This window comes from Lagenorhynchus albirostris, chromosome 20 (assembly GCF_949774975.1).
Source record: "Lagenorhynchus albirostris chromosome 20, mLagAlb1.1, whole genome shotgun sequence".
NCBI classification, from domain to species: Eukaryota; Metazoa; Chordata; class Mammalia; order Artiodactyla; family Delphinidae; genus Lagenorhynchus; species Lagenorhynchus albirostris.
This window is the reverse complement of record NC_083114.1, coordinates 49754710-49772196: the sequence shown is the minus strand read 5'-3', so window position 1 is coordinate 49772196 and position 17487 is coordinate 49754710.

Below are 17487 nucleotides of genomic sequence, written 5' to 3'. Positions count from 1 at the left end.
GGTTGGGTGACTTTCCCCAAGGAGCCCGGTATCAAGCCCGAACTTTCCCTACCTCCTATGAGGGGTACCCACAAAGAGGGAGCCGGGTGCTCACCGACCCTCCCAGGGAAACTGTGTGCTCCTCAGACACAGTCTAGACTCGCCCCTTAGCACGGCCTGCCGCGGGATGCGTCCCACCAGATGGCCTCGCTACCAAAACGCAACCGCGGCTCCTGCAGCGCGGAGGCCTGGCTCCGTGCGGGTGCGGTGCTGCAGGAGCACGCGCACAGAGATGAGGCCGGGACGCATGCGCGCATGCGCGCACGCGCGCCGCGTGGTGGGTCCCCCCAAGTCCTCTCCGGGAAGGCTGCCTGGTGTTGCTTGCGAAGTCCGGCTCCGGGAGCCTGGAGGCACCCTCGGCTGGCGGGGTGCAAGGGGAGATGGCTCCGAGGTGGACGGGAGACCTGAGCGGCTGCACCTCCGTGCCTAACCCGCAGGATGAAAGGGGTCCGAGAGCGGATAGGTCTGGGTGTTCGGTTCCCGTCGTCCCTGGAAGGGCGTCAGACTCTACGGCCTAGGCACAGCCGGGGCGGGACTGGGAGAAGCGAAGAGGGCAGCGGGGTGTGGGGGCAGAGAAGCCTGAGAAAAATGGGTGGCCTAAGGGTCAAGGCCTCTGCGCCCCATCCGAGAGGAGGGTGTTATCAGAAGCCTCCTGGCCCCGAGATTCCCCGGACGCGCGAACTCTGCTGCTGCGTCAGCCTTGGCCACCGGGCTCGACCCACTGACTGCAGCCTGTGATATAAGATGCCCCAGGTGGAGAGTCTGACTCCGGATTCTGCCTGCACGGAGAGGGCCTTGACCTTGCAGTGACTCGACAGGGTCCGTGTGTGCTTCCTTCCCGCTCGTGACCCCATCCATCGAGAAGGCAGGGAACACGCACTTCCCAAGGGAAGACAAGGTTGGGCAGTGATTGGTGGCCCTAGAGCCTGCGCTCAGCGAGGTCGCCTGGCTCCCTAGAACCCGACCTCTGTCAGGATTGGCACTTCGGCCGCCAGCCATGGTGGCCAACTGGTCGCCACACTGCCCTGTCCATCCCCACAGGATCTCTCCCGCCCCAGGGAATCTGCAGGGACGCCTGGGACTCCTTCTGGCGCTTCACGTTCATTCTCACTTCCTACCCCGCCCCCAAGCGGAAGGAATTGAAGTGACTTTTTGATGTGACTCAGGGGACTTCAAGTTAGTTCCAAACTGGAGATCCTTCAGTCAGTGCCACTTCCTCGCGAGGTTGTTCACGCTGAGAAGAGCCAAAATCCAGTCTCCCCTTTTAGAGGTCGGAAAAATCGAGTGCAGGAGCCTGCCGGGTCCTTTGACGAGGCACATATTGGAGGGGTGGGGGTGGGGAGCGAGTCTGAGCACTCCGAAAGAACCTCAGGGGGCCGAGGCGTTCGCCGAGGCGTTCGCCCTCACCGGGGCATACGGGAAACCCTAGGGGCAGACGTTTGGGATTCGACGGAGGAAACGCGACGGTGCTCGGGAGGGTCCGGCCTTCTTGTTTCTGATGGACCCTGGTGGAACCTCGGCGTCCTCCACTCTGATCAGTGCCTTTTCCTGTAGCCCCCCGTCGGGGCTTCCGCGGTGCGCCCCCAGCGTTAGTCCCAAGGATGGGCGCTGTCGGGGGCCGGACGAGGCCGGGCGGGCGTCGAGGTTGCGCGACCAGAGCGCGCCGGCTCCGCGCACGCCCAGAAGCCGTGCTGCTGGTTCCGGGGCTGCCGGAAAGCGCGCGGCCAGCGGTGGCTCTGTCCCCGCGCAAGCGCCTCACTGCCCGGGCGAGACCCGTCTCTCCGGCCACCCTTGTCTGCGGGATGGCTCACCCCCCAGGGGGAGGACACCGACGGCCACTCAGGCCGGGCCACTCTCGCCAGAGAGTCGGGACGCCTTCTCTCGCTGCAGATGAAAGCCTCAGATCGACTTCCCCGCCCTTCTCTAGGAAATCAAATTCAGGGAACGTGGTACCGTATTTACCCGCAACACTTCCTCCCTTGACATTTTGCACTCTTGAAGTTGGGGCAGAAGTAATTATGCAAACATCTGGGGCTGTCCTGCGCCGCTACCCGGCACCGTTCTTATTCATCTTGAAAGCCGCACTCTCTCATTTGCATAATAATGGCTTATCTAGAATGACACAGCAAATGGAGGCAAAATTAATTTTCTTTGCTTCAGCTAGTCTTTGAGATCCTGAAAACAGAAGCTTACGGCAAGAAAAACTGATTTTGCTGTGAGTGTGGGGTTCTTGACCAGACCAGGGAGAGATGAAGTTTAAAGTAGTGGAAATGTGATGTTCACGCTGAGTTTCTGTTGTTTTTCTAGTTTCACCCTTGGAGTTTATCTACTTTGGGCCAAACGGGTCAAGGGCTGAGCCACCGTGAGAGTCCTGGAAAACACTCTATCACCTCAACAGTAGAGGGATGTTCAGTGGCTCGGGAAACGGGGGCAGCATGGACTGTGGCTGGGGGTATCGGAGGTCGATGTTGAAGGTAGCGTGGGGAGGGGAGAAAGTAGACCAGCGGCCCGACTGGATTAAGGAGGTATCTGGCTGATCAGCGCTCTGGGCCTCTGGTCTGGCCCCTCTAAGGCTCAGTTCCCCACCCTTTGGACAGATCAAGAGGAAGCACTTCCTTGCTCTGGGATTGGTCGCCGCAACGACTGGGGCAGCAGAAATCCTTGGATTCAAAGCAGAAAACGGGTGTGTGGATAGTCAGGAGGGCATTATGTGGAGGAAGCATCTTTTATACATTAAAACATCTTTTTGATCTTTTTTAATATGAAGGGGAGTGGCATGGAGAAATCCACAAATAAATATGGCAAAGGATTTGGACCAGAATTGTCATCGTGGGGCCACTTTCAGGGCTATTCTGGGCTCCAGAAGATTTTTGCAGCAGAACTTGTCCCCTCCAAGGTCAGTCTTGCCTCTCCCAGTAAACAGTGCAGAGAGAGCACAGTGCAAAAGGTTGGGAGATCCACCCGCGGCCTCCCCCGCATCGCGCTGTGGACAGGAACTCCCTATCTCTTCCAAGAAGACAGAAGTTTTACGTTTAATTAAGGAAGTGGCGCCAGTTCAGCTTAGCCACCAAGAAGCCATAATTGCGGTCACTCCTTTTAAAATAATTCTTACATTTCATTTAAAATCAGGGTTGCAGGGGGAAAGCCGGATTACGAATTGCTGAGAGTGGAGCGACCTGCAGAGTGAAGTGAGCAAGCGAGAGGGCGGAGGATTAGCCCACGGTCGAAGGACTGGCTGTTTTCGCGGAAAAGGAGGAGGGCGCCAAGAGACCGCGGGGCGCGGGAGAGGGTGTCGCTGAGAGTTGGGACTACTGGGTTGGGACAAGGAAGCCGGCCCTCCCTCCATCTCCTTTCTCTTTCCTCTGCATTCATTCTCACTGCCTTTTGGACGCAGTCTCCATTCTGCCTTTTTTACACTTCCCTGCGTGGCGCAGCTCGACCCCAGAGGTATTATCTTTTTTCTGGCGGTGGGTGTGATATCACAGCTTCTTCCCTGGGGGCAGGGGCGCCCTGGGGGAAGGGCACCCCTGGAATACCGGAGGAAATGTTCTAGCCGCTCTCAAGTCTTTTCCTCGCTAGGAAACGCAGGGAGAGTTGGGATTCCAGGCCTCCCAATCATAGCTCCAGGTTTCAGTCTCAATTTCTCCATTTAGGAGAGTAGGGAGAACACCCAATGAATAGTAGAGAAAGGAGCCAGAGGCGTTGCCGGGTCCACTGCTTCCGAAATCTCTTAAGTCTGAAGGAGAAGGTCTCCAGACGACCTCGTTCTCCGGCCGCTCTGGGTGTTCTAGCAGCCCCGGGCCGTGGGTCTCGGAACAGTCCTCCCCACTACCGCACCCCTGCACACACAAGCTTAGGGGAGGGGTCGGACCTCCCCGGCCCGCGAGCAGCCTCTCATCCTGAGGGGGACACCATCCAGCCTGCAAGGTCCGGAGCAATGGCTTCGTTGACCCCAGAGCCGGAGCCAACCCGGGCCCAACCGACCGAGAACAAAGAGCAGCCCACGCAGAGAGACGGGCTGCCCATCCCGCTGGAACGGCGCCCGCGGGCTGGGGGCGCCGAGCGCCACGCTTCGGGCTCCGAGTCACCGTCGCAAGCCCCAGTGCGGGGCAGCAGGGTGGTGAGCTTTCCTCCCTGGAGTCGGAAACTTCTAAGAGCAAATTCCCAAGTCTGATTAGGCGAAAAGTTCGCGCCCCACTTTGCACTAGTCGGGTCCGCGCGGACTTGTCTAGTGGAAATGGAGAGAGTGAGGGCAGTGGGTGCGGGGATCTCAGCAATCCGTCTGGGCTTTAAAGGCGCTTGGACCACTCAGAAGCAGGTGGAGGAGTCGCCTGTCTCCGCTGAGGGGTGAGCCGACAGCGAGCGTGGAGATGGGAGTCTGAGGGTGAGGGTGTGCCAGAGGCAAGCGTGGGGGAAGAGAAGGAAAGTTGGGTACAGAAGTGGAGGAGAGGTGGCTTGGGGGAGTGACTTGGAGCCTCAGTCAGAGCCTCTCCTCCCCACCATTGGGTACTCAGATCCTGTAGGCTAACCCGGGTGCCCCCTCCAGATGAGGCTCTCAATGCTGTCCAGCCCGGGTTTCCAGCTCAGGGGAATCCAGGAAAGTGCCTTCAGCACTTGCACCGCAAGAAGAGCAGGCTCCTCTCCTCTCTGGAAAATCAGTATTCCCACCTGCCAGATTGGCAGGTTCTTCCCCATTTTGTTGCTATGACAGGTACCTATAATGGACCCACATGGAGAGTACTTCGGATCCCAGGAAAGGAGGACTCCTTAACACACACACACACACACACACACACACACACACACGTGTTGTTTTTCTAAGATGGGGAAAGAGGTCCCAGGCTCAATTTCCTACAGTAAGGTAGTGCTTCTTCCAGCTTCTGTGGGTTCAGGCAATTCTCTTCCCCAGAGGGAAAGATCCCGGGGCTGTCTACACTGGAGAGTTCCCAGGGATGCTCAGGGAAGCCAGCCAAGGGATAGACAGCTGGATTCTGAGTTGCAGCAGAGGGTGGGGCAGGGCAGAGGGTGGAGCCAGGCTGGAACTGGAGAGCACTGACTGGAGGAATTTATTCAAGGGTAGGGAGGAAGCTGGAGCTGACACCCACCAACCAACTGCCCAAGGGAGCCTGCTGGGGAGTGCTTGGGAGTACCTGTTTCTACATGGGCTCAAATGTACATGATGTTTTATGGTCATTTGTATCCCAGAGTCTTGTGCCCAGCCTGGTACAAGAAGGTGTGCAGGAGTGGTGGGAGTGGATAGATGTAGCTACCATCCGCTGAGCAAGGGCTGCTTGCTCCATGGCAAGCTCTGACTAGATGATTTCCGAACTCTTCACTTCTATTCTTCATCACAGCCCTTAGAGGGAGACTTTATTAACCACATTTAAAGCTGGGGAAATAGACTCAGAGGGGCTAAGTAACTTGCTAGTGACCAAGTTAAGCTGCAGGACAGGGCTCGACTTAGGTCTGTCACCCAGGAATTGAGGTGCCTAAGAGGAGGTGCCGTGGTAGTGGAACCAGGCTCAGCAGGAAGCTAGACACACCCTCCTGCTGCTCCAAGCCATGGGGTTTGGCACAAGAGAGCCATCTGGGATGCAGTTGGGGTCACTGGCCCTTGGATTTCCCAGACTTTGGCCAGACCAGAAGCCCAGCAGCCTGGGGCCAGAGTCCAACAGAGTTTTCCTGCCTCTGGCCCCCCTCCTCCCCAGCCACCCAGGAAGAGCCACTGGCTGCCATCAAAGGCAGTCAGTTCCAAAGTGCTTGCAGAGCCAATCAGGCAGCCACTATGGTTCTTCATGCACCAGCTCCAGGGTTCCAGGACCACCAGACCATGCAAACATGGAAGCCAGTGCCCGGGCTGCTGCTGAGACATGCCTGCATAATCCAAAAAGATTGGATTGGGAATGGAAAGAATTGGGTCCAAACCTGCGCTTGCTCCACCCCTGACTGGCTGAGCTGCCTTGGACAAGTCTTTTTTTTTTTTTTTTCTCTCGATCTCAGTTTCTCCTGTAAAAGGGTCATTTGGAGCAGGTAGTCTTGGAGCAGCCTGTCTAGTTTCCACATTCCATACATTTGGGGTCGTGTGGTCAGGTTTACTGGGATTCCAAAACCTTTAGAAAATACTTGTTAACCATTGACGGCTGGCCACTGGTGCATTGCCTCAGCCAGCACACAACCCTGGAGTTTGTGACTGACTAGAAATCACGGGGACTCCTGGGGAGAGCTGGGAGTTCCTGTCCCAGCTGTGCCGGTACTGGTCTCAGTTTCTCAAATGATGCCAGGCTCAGAGCTACTAAATAGGGGGCCCAGGAAGAAAGAGGAAGAGTCCTGAAGGAAGCATTGAGTGACCAGATGGCCTCTCCAGTCCCAACCTCAGTCGGGGACAACGGGGGGCATTATCTTCTCTCCAGCTCCAGTACCAGTGCCAAGCTGCTGGAGGCATAGCCACAGCTGGGACTAATTCCAGGTACATTCTATAGGTGGCATCATGCTACTGGAAATGGCCTCCTTAGAGGGAAGAGGCTCCCTCCGTGGCATCTCCAGGCACTGGGGAAGCCAAGGCAAGGTCGACACAACCCCAGTTCAAACTGCCAAGAGAGGGGCACTTGAGGCACCCGTGGAGTGTGAGAGGAGGAATCGTTCTCTCAGACTCTGGGGGCCACTGGTCCAGATGCATAGGTTTCTTCAGGACCATCAGCCTCTGGCAAGACTCTCTGGGAGTCTCATGCCCATTGCAAACGGTGGGAAGAAAAGGCCTCAGCCCAGTACACAGTGGGGAGCGATAGGTGAGCTATTGGGGTCTCCAACAACATTCACTGGCAAAGCCATACTGTGCCACCCACCTAGCTGGCAGGAGAACTGTCACCACACCACTGAGGCTCCTCCCTGGTTGGCAGACAACCTGACCAGGGGCCATTCCCTTGTCCAGACCCTCGCCTGGAGGAGGCCAAAACTCTTCTCCAGGTGGGCAAGGAAACCGGCCAGAGTGAGGAGGGAAAAGGCAAGCGGTGCAACAAGCTGGAGATAGGACTTGGGGGTCAAAGACTTACGCAGGAGCCCGAGATGGCCGAGGCTCCACCCTGGCCAACCTCCCCTCCCAAAGACACCCCTTGCGGCCCCTCCCCCTCGCAGCTGTCTGATCCGGCCTCCTTGGGCCCAATCGCGTAGCTGGGCCGCGGACCCGCCGGGCCTGTCACTTTGGGCAGCATTTAGCCTGCCGTCCAGGAGCAGGCAGGTACAGAGGAGACGCTGAGAGGGGTGTGACAGCGATGCCTCTCACCGTTCCCTCCCGCCGCCCGGCTGGCTCCAGGCTGCCTGGGACGCCCGGGCACCGAGCCCGTGGGTCCTCGCCGCCTGGGCCACACGCAGCTCCCGCTTCTCGAGACCCGGCCTGGGACCTCCGCCAGGCCTGGCGCCGAGGAGGTCGGAGAAATGGGGCGCAGGATCTCAGCTGACGGCACCATGGGCCAGGCCTCGGGAGACAGCTGAGGGGGACCCTGAACCTCCAAATCACAGTCCAGGTCTCTTTCCTCCCCACCCCACCACCTTCCAGGCGTTCGGCTAGGTTTCTCGTGATTCTGGGCCTTTGCTCAGACTCAACACAGACTGGCTCACACAATTTTTTTTAAACAAAAGCAATTAGATTTCAATCCCGGTTCATTTGCATTTGCACCTCGGAAGCAGTGGGGAGGGAGTGGGAGGGAAGGAGTCGGGAAACTGGCGGCAGCGGGTTACACCTTCCGAGAGCCACAGCTGGCCCGGGCTGCCATTGCGCAGTCCACATCTGGTCCGGCCGCGCGGTAGCCGCGGCCCCCTCCCCGCCCGCTCCCGGGGCCCGCGCGCCGCAGCCCGCTCGGTGGCGCGCTCATCGATCGCCGGGGCCGCGGCCGGGCGAGCGGAGAACAAGGTATAGCCTGTATTTAGGTTCCTGCCCTTATATGGCGATGTGCGCGAGCGCCAGCCGAGCGGCCGCACCATATAAGGACACGCGGAGGGCGCCGGGCTGAGCTGGTGCGAGCTCATTGGCCCGTGCGTCTCTCAGCAACCGGCTCTCACGAGTGGAAACGAGCCAGCCGCCCCCGCCCGCTCCCCACCCCCTCCCTTTCTTTCTCCCCCAGCGTCCCCGCCTCTCGTCTCGGCACCCCTCTCCTTGCTTACCCCCATTTTTGCCTGACCCTCTCCCCAAGTTTTCTTTTCGCCGTTGTCCCCCTCCCCCTCGGCCTCGTTGTCATTCTCTTCCTCCCGCTCGGCCTGTCCTCGCCCCCTTCGCGCAAGCTCCCACTTCCATCCCACGCACCCCCTCCCCAAACCTCGGCGAACGGAGGCGGAGGAGCGGGAAGGCCCGGATGCGGGAGGGGAGCTGGAAGGGGTGTGTGTGTGTGTGTGTGTGTGTGTGTGTGTGTGTGTGTGTGTGTGTGTGTGTGTGTGTGTGTGTGTGTGTGTGCGCGCGCGCGTCGCTGCTGCAGTTGCTGCCGCAGCATCAGGTCCACCGTGTGCACGCACTGGGCTCTGCGAACAGTCCGAGTCTCCCCTCCACCCGCAACACACACACACGCTCACCTCCCCCGCCCCAAAGGTAATCAGAGCAATTAGCTGCCGAAGAAATGTGCTTGCGGAACTAGGGATGTGCTAAACCACAAACAGTCCTAGGTACCACCAAATTACCATCCCCCAGGGTGTCCCTTCGGGCTGGATTTCTGAATGCAATCATAATAATGATAAATCGATGTCTCATTTAAAGCTTATTTTAAAAACCTGCCAATCGTTCTGGGGGGAACGCTGAGTGCGGGAGAAAAATGTACTGATAGAGCCACCCTCGGGTTTCCAGGCACAACGCAGTGCATTGGTGGTTGCGGGATGCAGGTCAAGTGCTCAGCGCTGGGCCCACCCGCTGGACGGGAGCCCGAGGAGGGAGAAGACGTCGCTATTCCCGTGGAGATGAGGCTCCGGTTCCCCTAAAACTCAGGCAGTAAACGCACAGCGGTTCCCGGGGCTCCCCTCGGCCCCTCCCTCGCGTTCAGAGGCGCGCGCACGCGCACGCACGCACAGGTGTCCGGCTGACCCCTCCCGAGTGGTAACCGGTTCCGAAGCGCTTGTCCTCCTAGCGACGCCGAGGCAACCAGAGCCACCGCCTCGGGGACTCGCGCCTGTCCCCAGGGGAACCAAAGGGGACGGCTAAGACAACCCTAGCGCCCTGGGACCGAGCTTGCCTCTAGGGCTGCCGCCTAGCCCAGGCATTGAGCGATGCCCCCTACTGGGAAGCCTGTGCCTGGAGCCCGGCGCAGGTGGGGGTAGCATAGGAGACCTGGCTCGGGTGGGGGATGGGGAACGGAGAACGATGACCCGCGTGACCTCTGCTCGGTCTCGGGCATCCTTCTTCGCCTTCGCCCTCTTTCCCTTCTCAAACTCAAATCCCCGAACCTGGCACCTCCCAGGGGAAGATGGCAGAAGCGGGCTCCGCCAGGGAACGAGGGTGCGAGATTGGGGAGGGCGCTGCCTGCTGGATGGAGTTAGTTTTGGCCGCCGCCTCCTCCTCGCTGTTTCTGGAGAAGGAAGCGCCGTGGCCGCAGCAGCCCTTGGTGCCAGCACGTATCCCTCCCTGACCTTGGCTGAGCTTTGCTACCACGGTATCTTGCCTAGCAGAAAGCACAGTTTTCCTTCTGCGCAGGGGCTGGGGATGCCCTCGGGGCAGAGGGTTTGTCTGGGTCGGCGCCCAGAGCTGGACCTTTGCCATGCAGACCTCTCTGAGCACTGGAAAATCCGTGGATACCCGGTTGCAGCCTCCCGGTGCTCCCACATAGCCCATCCCTGCCCCGCACCTGCCCACGCCCATTTAGGCAGTTCATTCATATTAAATAACCATCCCCAAGTTTCTGGGTGCTCAGGTAGGTGGATACCTTCGCCCAGCGGGGGGATACCTTCACCCAGCGAGAGGAAGGGGAGGGGGGAGGGAGGCTCCCAGATGTTCTCCCCGCACAGGGACGTGTCTCCTAATTGTGCCTCTTCTTCTCTACTCTTAAACCGCAAGAGCGGAAGCCATTCTCGAGTCTGGAAACCCCTTTCCTTGACCTGTTGGCTCTTTGTCCCTGCCCTCTGATTTATTGAATTTGAAATTTCCAGCCAGCAGCGGTGAAATCGCTGGAGCTGAGTACGCGGTTGGCGGGAGGCGTGAGAGAAACTTGCAGATAGGGAAAAATAAAGTCCCAATTTACAGATACACTTCTTCCCGGCCAGCCCGCCTCACTACGGCCGGGATTGTTCGGGATTGGAGTAAGAGGGGGCTACGGACCCACTCGACTGCGCCAAGTGGTTCGGGCTCCGGAACCCGACCCCACCCGTGGGTCCTCTGTTCGCACTTTTCGTTTTTTCCCCAACAATACCAGCCTTGGGGCTCCGGGGGCAATTTCCGTCCCGCCCTGGTGCGCCCCCAGGCCCTGTCCTGAGCCTGCGCCCCGGGCAGGTTCGCCAGCTCGCTCTGGACGCCCCTCTCCAGAGCCCAGGCTCCCCTTGGCGCCCAGAGAAGCCTGCTTGGGCCCGGGTGCCAGGGAGCTGCAGGGTGGCCGCGGGCCCCTCTCCGGCGCGGGCGGCCCTTGACTGGGCAGAGGCGGGGGTCGGGGAGCTGCTCTCTGCAGAGAAGAGGGTGGGCTCGCGGCACCTGCTGAGCTGCCGCCGCCGCTTCGGCTCATGGCGCCGAAGGATCCACCCGGATCTTCTCCGCGGAGTTCCGGGCTTGGGTCATTTTGCAGTCGGCACGCACACATATTTTTAATTTATTTTTTATTTTTCACCGGGGGTGGGGGGCTGTGGGGGTCGTCAGGGCTGGCCAGCCCAGCTCCAGCGCCGGGGTGGGGGTGAGGACAGTGGGGCGGCACGCGGTCACCGAGGTCAACAGCCCATTAGCATTGCCCCACCCGGGCGCCGCGACCTCGCGAGGGCACGGGGCATGCGGGGTGGGGGACAGACCGACAGCGCCCTCCCTGCACTGTCCCCCTGCCACCCCCCACTCCTGCTCCCTCCGCCGCTAGGTAACCGCCCCTCCCCCTCCCCTCTCTCCCCCCGCTTCGGCCCCATATCCCCCGGTGCCCACTAGGGTCCCGGCGCCCGGGCGGAGAGTCCCGGGGAGGGGAAGGGAGTGGGGCTGCGGGTGGGCTGCGGCGCCCGCCCCCCGCCCGTGGCAGCGTGGCGACTGGCGCCGCTTTGGCAGCCATTTTCTGCAGCTGCCGCGGCCGGGGCTCTGCGGAGTGAGGCGGAGGCTGCAGCCGCCAGACAGAGGCGGCGGGGACAGAGGGGCGCGGGGTCACCGGCGGGGGGGGTTATTCGGTGGCCGGAGCGGGGGCTAGGGGCGTGCAGTGTCGCCGGCGCCTCCCGCCCCTCCCCCTGCTGCATTGCAGGCGGAGCGCGGCCGCTCCGCGTGGCGAGCGCCTGCGATCCCACCCTTTCCCCGCCATCTTGTACCCGAGCTGGCGCCTTCCCAAAGAGGAGCTGCGTTAGACAAAGCCCGCCCTGGGCCCACGGGGGCCCCTGCAGCCCACCCGGGCTGGGCGGCCTGGGGGCTCCCGGGCCCACGCCCTCGGCCCGCCCCTCCCGGGGGGCCGGCACACCCCCTCCCAAGGGGGGCTCCGCGTGCGACGGCCACTCGCCTAGCCTCAGAGGGTCAGCGGGGACCCCCACATCGGTTGCCAGGCTGGACCCGCGCCTTCGCCGCAGCCCACCCTTGTTGCGGAAAGGGGGGGTCCCCCGCAGGCTGGGCTAGTGACAAGAGCTGGATACTCTTGTAGCCTCGAGTCCCTTCTCTCTTCTGGTTGGGTTGGTTGGGAGATCACTAATTCTGGAGCCCCCACCTACCCGTAGTGCCAACCTCACGCCCTCGTTTTTCTCCTGGGAACCTCAAAGAAGACCGCAGCGTGGGCGGCTCTCGATACCCCCCTAGCTGCTCAGCAGCTGCTGCAAACGGGAGATTCGGCACTCCAGTTTTCTGGGATGGCAGTGCTGTTGCCCCAACACCCCAGCCCCCCGCCGCTTGCTCAACCCCTTCCCTCAACGCCCCTGCACAGGACTTCCTGACCTAGGGGTTTGTGGCGTGTGTGGGGGAAGATGAGGCACCCCTTCCTCAGCCCCGAGACCGCGGGAGAACTGGCTCCCGGCAGCCTACTCCGTCAAGTGCCACGCTACTCCTTGGTAGGGGATTTTCTCCCTGAAGACTCCATTTTCCCATCCCCAAGTCCCCAGCCCCTGGGGCGCCCAAGGTCTCCAACAGCTGGTTGGTTCCTCCCGACTGCACATCCCAGGCTGGGGGTGGGGGGAGGAGCACATGGCCACCGGTTCCTGCACCCTCTCTTCCCTTCAACAGAACCCCTAGGGAGTCCCCATCTCCCAGCCCACCTAGACTCCCAGGAGTGTCTGACTGGAAGGGACGGTGGTGGATGAGGAAACAGGCTGGGAGACGGGAGTGACTGGTGCAAGGTCATTCAGAAGGTGAGTGGCAGAGCTGGACTCTTCACACACCCCCACCCCTCCCCTTATTTCTTTCAGATACCAAGATCAAAGCCCAGGCTCGCTGTGGACGGGGAGCTCACTCCTCCAAGTACTCTTGGCCAACGTCGGGACCGCGGCAGAGGGGGCTGGGCACCGGAGGGGTGAGGAGCTGCCAGACTGCTGGTTCACACCCGAAACTGGGTTTCCCCAACCGGACGCCTGCTGTCCCTCCCACCCCCATCCTGCGGGGTCTCCTTCGAGGGTGGAAAACAAAGCATCCCAGGATGGCTTTGCCAACGCTACTGGCGGGGCGCAGTCCTCCCCCCACCAATGCCTGCCAGCCCGCGTGGATTCCGAGCCCGGCTCCGGAAACCAGTCTGACCACTTCGCCCATTTCCCAAGCCTCCCCAGGCGGCCGGCGGCCGGCTCTCAGGGTGGGGTGAGCCCAGCTCGGCCGCAGCCTCCGCTGCCCCAGCGACGAATGGATTTGCCCCGAAGGCGGCCGTCAAAGGGACACACCCGGCCGCACTCTGGGGGCTTCCGGTCGCTCCCCACCCCGTATCCCCCCATCATGAAAACTGGTGGTTGGAAGCTCCACTCCCGGGCCGCGTCGGCTTTCATCCGCTGGGTCAGCTGCCGGCCCGACGATCCGGCGCAGAGCCTCCTCCTGACCTTGCCCCATGCGCACTGTCCCTGACGCGGCTGCCCTGGGGGCGCTTACAGTCGGGTCGGGACACCGAGCTGAGCCCCAGAATCGAGTGTGAACCCTTTAGACGGTGGCTGTTGCGTGGGATCACAGAGTGTTGCCCGATGCGACGGAGGTGGCAGAGGAGGGACCGACCTCGAGGGAACCGTGGGCGGGAAAGGCCAGAGCAGCCCCACCGAAGTGGGAAGATGGACATGTGGCACTGAAGTCCGCCCTGCGCATGTGTTTCAAAGGCTCCACCAGCAATGCACCAGGATGCCCCAAGAAAGCAATGCGCCCCACGTCCCGCCCGCGGCTCCAGTCGATGAGAACACCCTAGAGGGCAGGGCTCGAGCTGCCCAGGTACCACCCGTCACGTGGCGACAGCGGTGGCGCGCGCCAGCTACCCACTAGCCGAGGGCCGGGATGGTGCATGGTGCGTGGCGGCTGGCCTGCGGTCCCGGCCGGGTGCGGAGCTGCGAGGCGGCGGCCGCGGGGGCGAGGAGGGAAGATGGCCGGCCGCCAGCGTCGCCCGCCAGGCCGGGGCCGCGGAAGGACAGACAGGCACGTAAGGTGGAGGAGAGCCGCTACCCAGCTTTGTCGAGAGGCCCGGGCCACTCCTAGTGCCCGGCTGGGGCGGGCGGAGCCAGCTTTGTCGAGTCAGCAGGGTCGAGTTGCGGCCGGTGTGCTCCTTCACCGAGCCCCGCCCCTTCCCATCCCCACCTCGCTTTTTTAGGGGGAAGGGCAGGGCAATCAGCACCCACAGGCAGTTGTTGGTGTTGTGCTTGGGTGTCCTCCCGGATCAGCCCACCCCTCCCTGCTCCCAGATGCTTCCCCTCCCCCATCGCGTTAACCTGGGGAAGGGGCAGAGCAATCTGCCCTTGGAGCACCTCCCGTCTCCCCACAGACGGCGGCGTAATAGCTGGCTTATTCCTTCTAGGTATGGCTGAAAGGTTTTAAAATAGCAGGTGGGAGTGGGGTGGGGGGTGGGGGTAGGGTATGGGAAGAACCAGGACAAGGTACTAGTTACTCTTTCACTGCAGGCTAGGCAGAGGCTGTCTCCTTTCTGAAGGCGTTTAGGGCGGACGTGGGGTGTGTGTGTGAAGGACCCAAGGGCGAGGGTACAGGTCACTTTCAACAGACCACGGCAGAGTGGGGTTGGGGTGTCAGTCCCGTTTGCTGGGAAACCCTACTGCCAAGGCTGTATCCCCCAGAGCTCCCAGCACTTGGAGCCCTGCCCCTGAGGGCACAGCCCAGAAGAAACCGGAGGAAGTTGCAGAGAAGCTGGATTTAAAAGTGGTGAAGGAGGGCTTCCCTGGTGGTGCAGTGGTTAAGAATTCGCCTGCCAATGCAGGGGGCACGGGTTTGAGCCCTGGTCTGGGAAGATCCCACATGCCATGGAGCAAATAAACCCGTGTGCCACAACTACTGAGCCTGCACTCTAGAGCCCATGAGCCACAACTACTGAGCCTGTGAGCCACAACTACTGAGCCCATGTGCCACAACTACTGAAGCCCACGTGCCTAGAGCCCGTGCTCCGCAACAAGAGAAGCCACCGCAATGAGAAGACGGCGCACCGCAACGAAGATAGCCCCCACTCACCGCAACCAGAGAAAGCCCGCACACAGCAACGAAGACCCAACGCAGCCAAAAAATAAAATTAATAAAATAAAAGTGGTGAAGGAGGAGCAGTCAACAATTAGCACCCCCTAGAGTGGGCAGAGCAGGACACCTTGGACTCTTAGGCCCACTGTGCTGGGGAAATCATGGAGCAATTCCTGCTTAGGTCGGAGAGTGACCTGAATGACCTCTAGAGCCTCCGCCTACAAGATTCCAGGGAACAGACAAAACAGAATCATGGCCCACAACTGGGCCCAGTTTTGCTGGAGCTGAATTTCTCCAGACTTCACAGTTCCATGGCAGGACCCTGTGAAATAACATGGGAAGTGCCTGGTACTTAGTAGGTACCCTGATTATAGAGTAATGGAAAGGCAAATCTTTAATTTCCATCTAAGTGTTGATGTCTTTATAGTCCTCTTTGTCATCATGATTATAGAGAAGCTTCCTCAAATGCACCTCTGTTCCTCTGTTCCCAGCACTGTTCTAGGCCCTGCACCAAGGGCATGAAGAAGGTGCCTATGAATTCCCATGTGTCACTAGAGTGGAGGCAACAGCAGTAGGAAACCAGCATCTCCAAGAATGGACTGTCTTCCCTCTCCCCCATCCACCTTCTCGCCTTGGTGGGGGAATCCCCAGATAAAGTGAGAGATGTCAGCTCCATTTCAGGAAGTACATGAAGGTTATCTGCTCCAGCCTGCTCATCTGCTTCCCCTCACAGTTATTAGGACACTCCCAATACCTTCCCTGGAGCAGCAGGCCAGGGAAGAAAGGGGCAAAATCAGAACGAACAGAAGAGAGAACGTAGTCCCATTCACCAACCGCCTGAGGTTGCCATTAACCCAACGGGCTGCCAGTTACAGGGGACATCCTTCTAGGGCAGGTTGAGCAGGAGGTCTCCAGGCCGGTAGCCGGAGAGACTGCAGGTGGGAAGGTGGGGGAAGAATTATTACACCTACCCTGGACCCCCTAAGCCTCATCATTCTGCACAGTGGGACCTCCCTCAGCTTTAGATGCCATTCTGGTAATCGGGCATCTAGGCTTTTTTTTTAACTCACTCTCTCAATATCCATCCATCCATCCATCCACCCACCCACCCATCCACCCACCCTCCTACTTATTCACCCAACAAAGATTTCCTAGGCACCTTCTCCATACTGGTCAAGCCCAGTGCTCAGAGTTACAGATAAAACACCTGGCTTCTGACCTCATGGAGTTTAAAGCCTGGGGTGAGAGGATACAGTAATAGAAAAGCCGCACACCTAATGTAATTTACAACCTTGAAAAGTGCCCGGGAAGAAGTGTTTGGTGCTATTGAGAGCATATAACAGGTTCATTTGGGGTTGTGGGCTGTAGCAAAGGCCAGGATGGAAGTTGCCTGAACAACTCTGGCTTCTGGTTCAGGATTTTTAGGGTTGTCCACTCAGCCCATGAGGATGTGACCAAAACTTAAGCATTGATGGAGTAGCCATGCAAATAGAATGACCATGACGTGAGGTCGGTGAATAAAAATCCTCTGTCAGCTCTCAATTGCGGGAAAGAGGAAGCTACAAAGAAATTCAGGCGCGAGGAGAGGGGAGTTTATTGCCAGGTCTGTAGAGCAGATGTGGTAACCGGCAGCTCCTTATTTTGGAGGCTACTCTAAAACTGTGTTCAACTTGGGGGGCCTCCAGAGGACTGAGCCAGTTGTGGAACAAGCCAGGGTGTTTAGGTCCGAACCAGAACTTGAGCTCTCCAAATCTCATCTCAAACTGTCTCTTGTCCAGTTTGCGTTGAGAGTGGACCACAAATCGGGGACCACAGGCAGAGGGCTTGTGGTCTTGGATGCTTCACTAGCTAAAGTGTGGGGCCCGAGCATCATTGTATCCACCTGTAAAATGAGGGGGTGTTTCCTGGAGTCTCTCAGAGGCTTCTTCCAGCTCCATCCTTGTGATGACTCTATGGTCCCAGGAGCAGTGCACTTTTCGGGGTTCATCTCAGTTCACAGCTGGCACCTCTGATGTGTAGGTGGCTGTGGCTGTGCTGCCATTCCTGCCGGGGGGCATCCTGACCAGACACTGTGTATGTGCAAAGACTCCTGAGGGAGCAGTGTGGCACCGGGCTTAGGAGCCCAGGCTACCTGAATCCAAGCCCTGGCTCCACCACTCACTAGCTCTGTGACCTCAGGCCAGGTACTTGACCTCTTGAAGCATCCATTTCCTCGTGGGGGTAATAATAGTTTGTATTGCATCAGGTTATTGCGAGGATTAAAAGAGAAAAAGCATGTAAGGGCTCTCCCGTGGAGCCTGGCTCAGTGAGCAATCTATAATTGTGAGTTATTGTCATTATTAGGTCATGGGGACACCAGGCAGTGGTGACACCAGGCAGCTGGTGTCACTTTTGGCATCTGACCTAAACTCAAGGTGATGATGAAAATTATGAGAGAGAGAGAGAGAAAAAAACAAAATACCTCACAAGTCAAGACAAAAGCAATCTTTTTCATAAAAGATAGAAGAGTAAAGACAAAGATCAAATCTAATAACTATAGACTATTGTTTAGACACACAGAGAGAAAGGGAGATGCCTTTCCCACCTCCCAATCCCATGAGCAGGTGGGAAATCATGCTGACCTGGGGGGACCAGGGGACAATCCCTGAAAAATCCTCTGCCTGAACTTTTACTCTTTTCTGAGG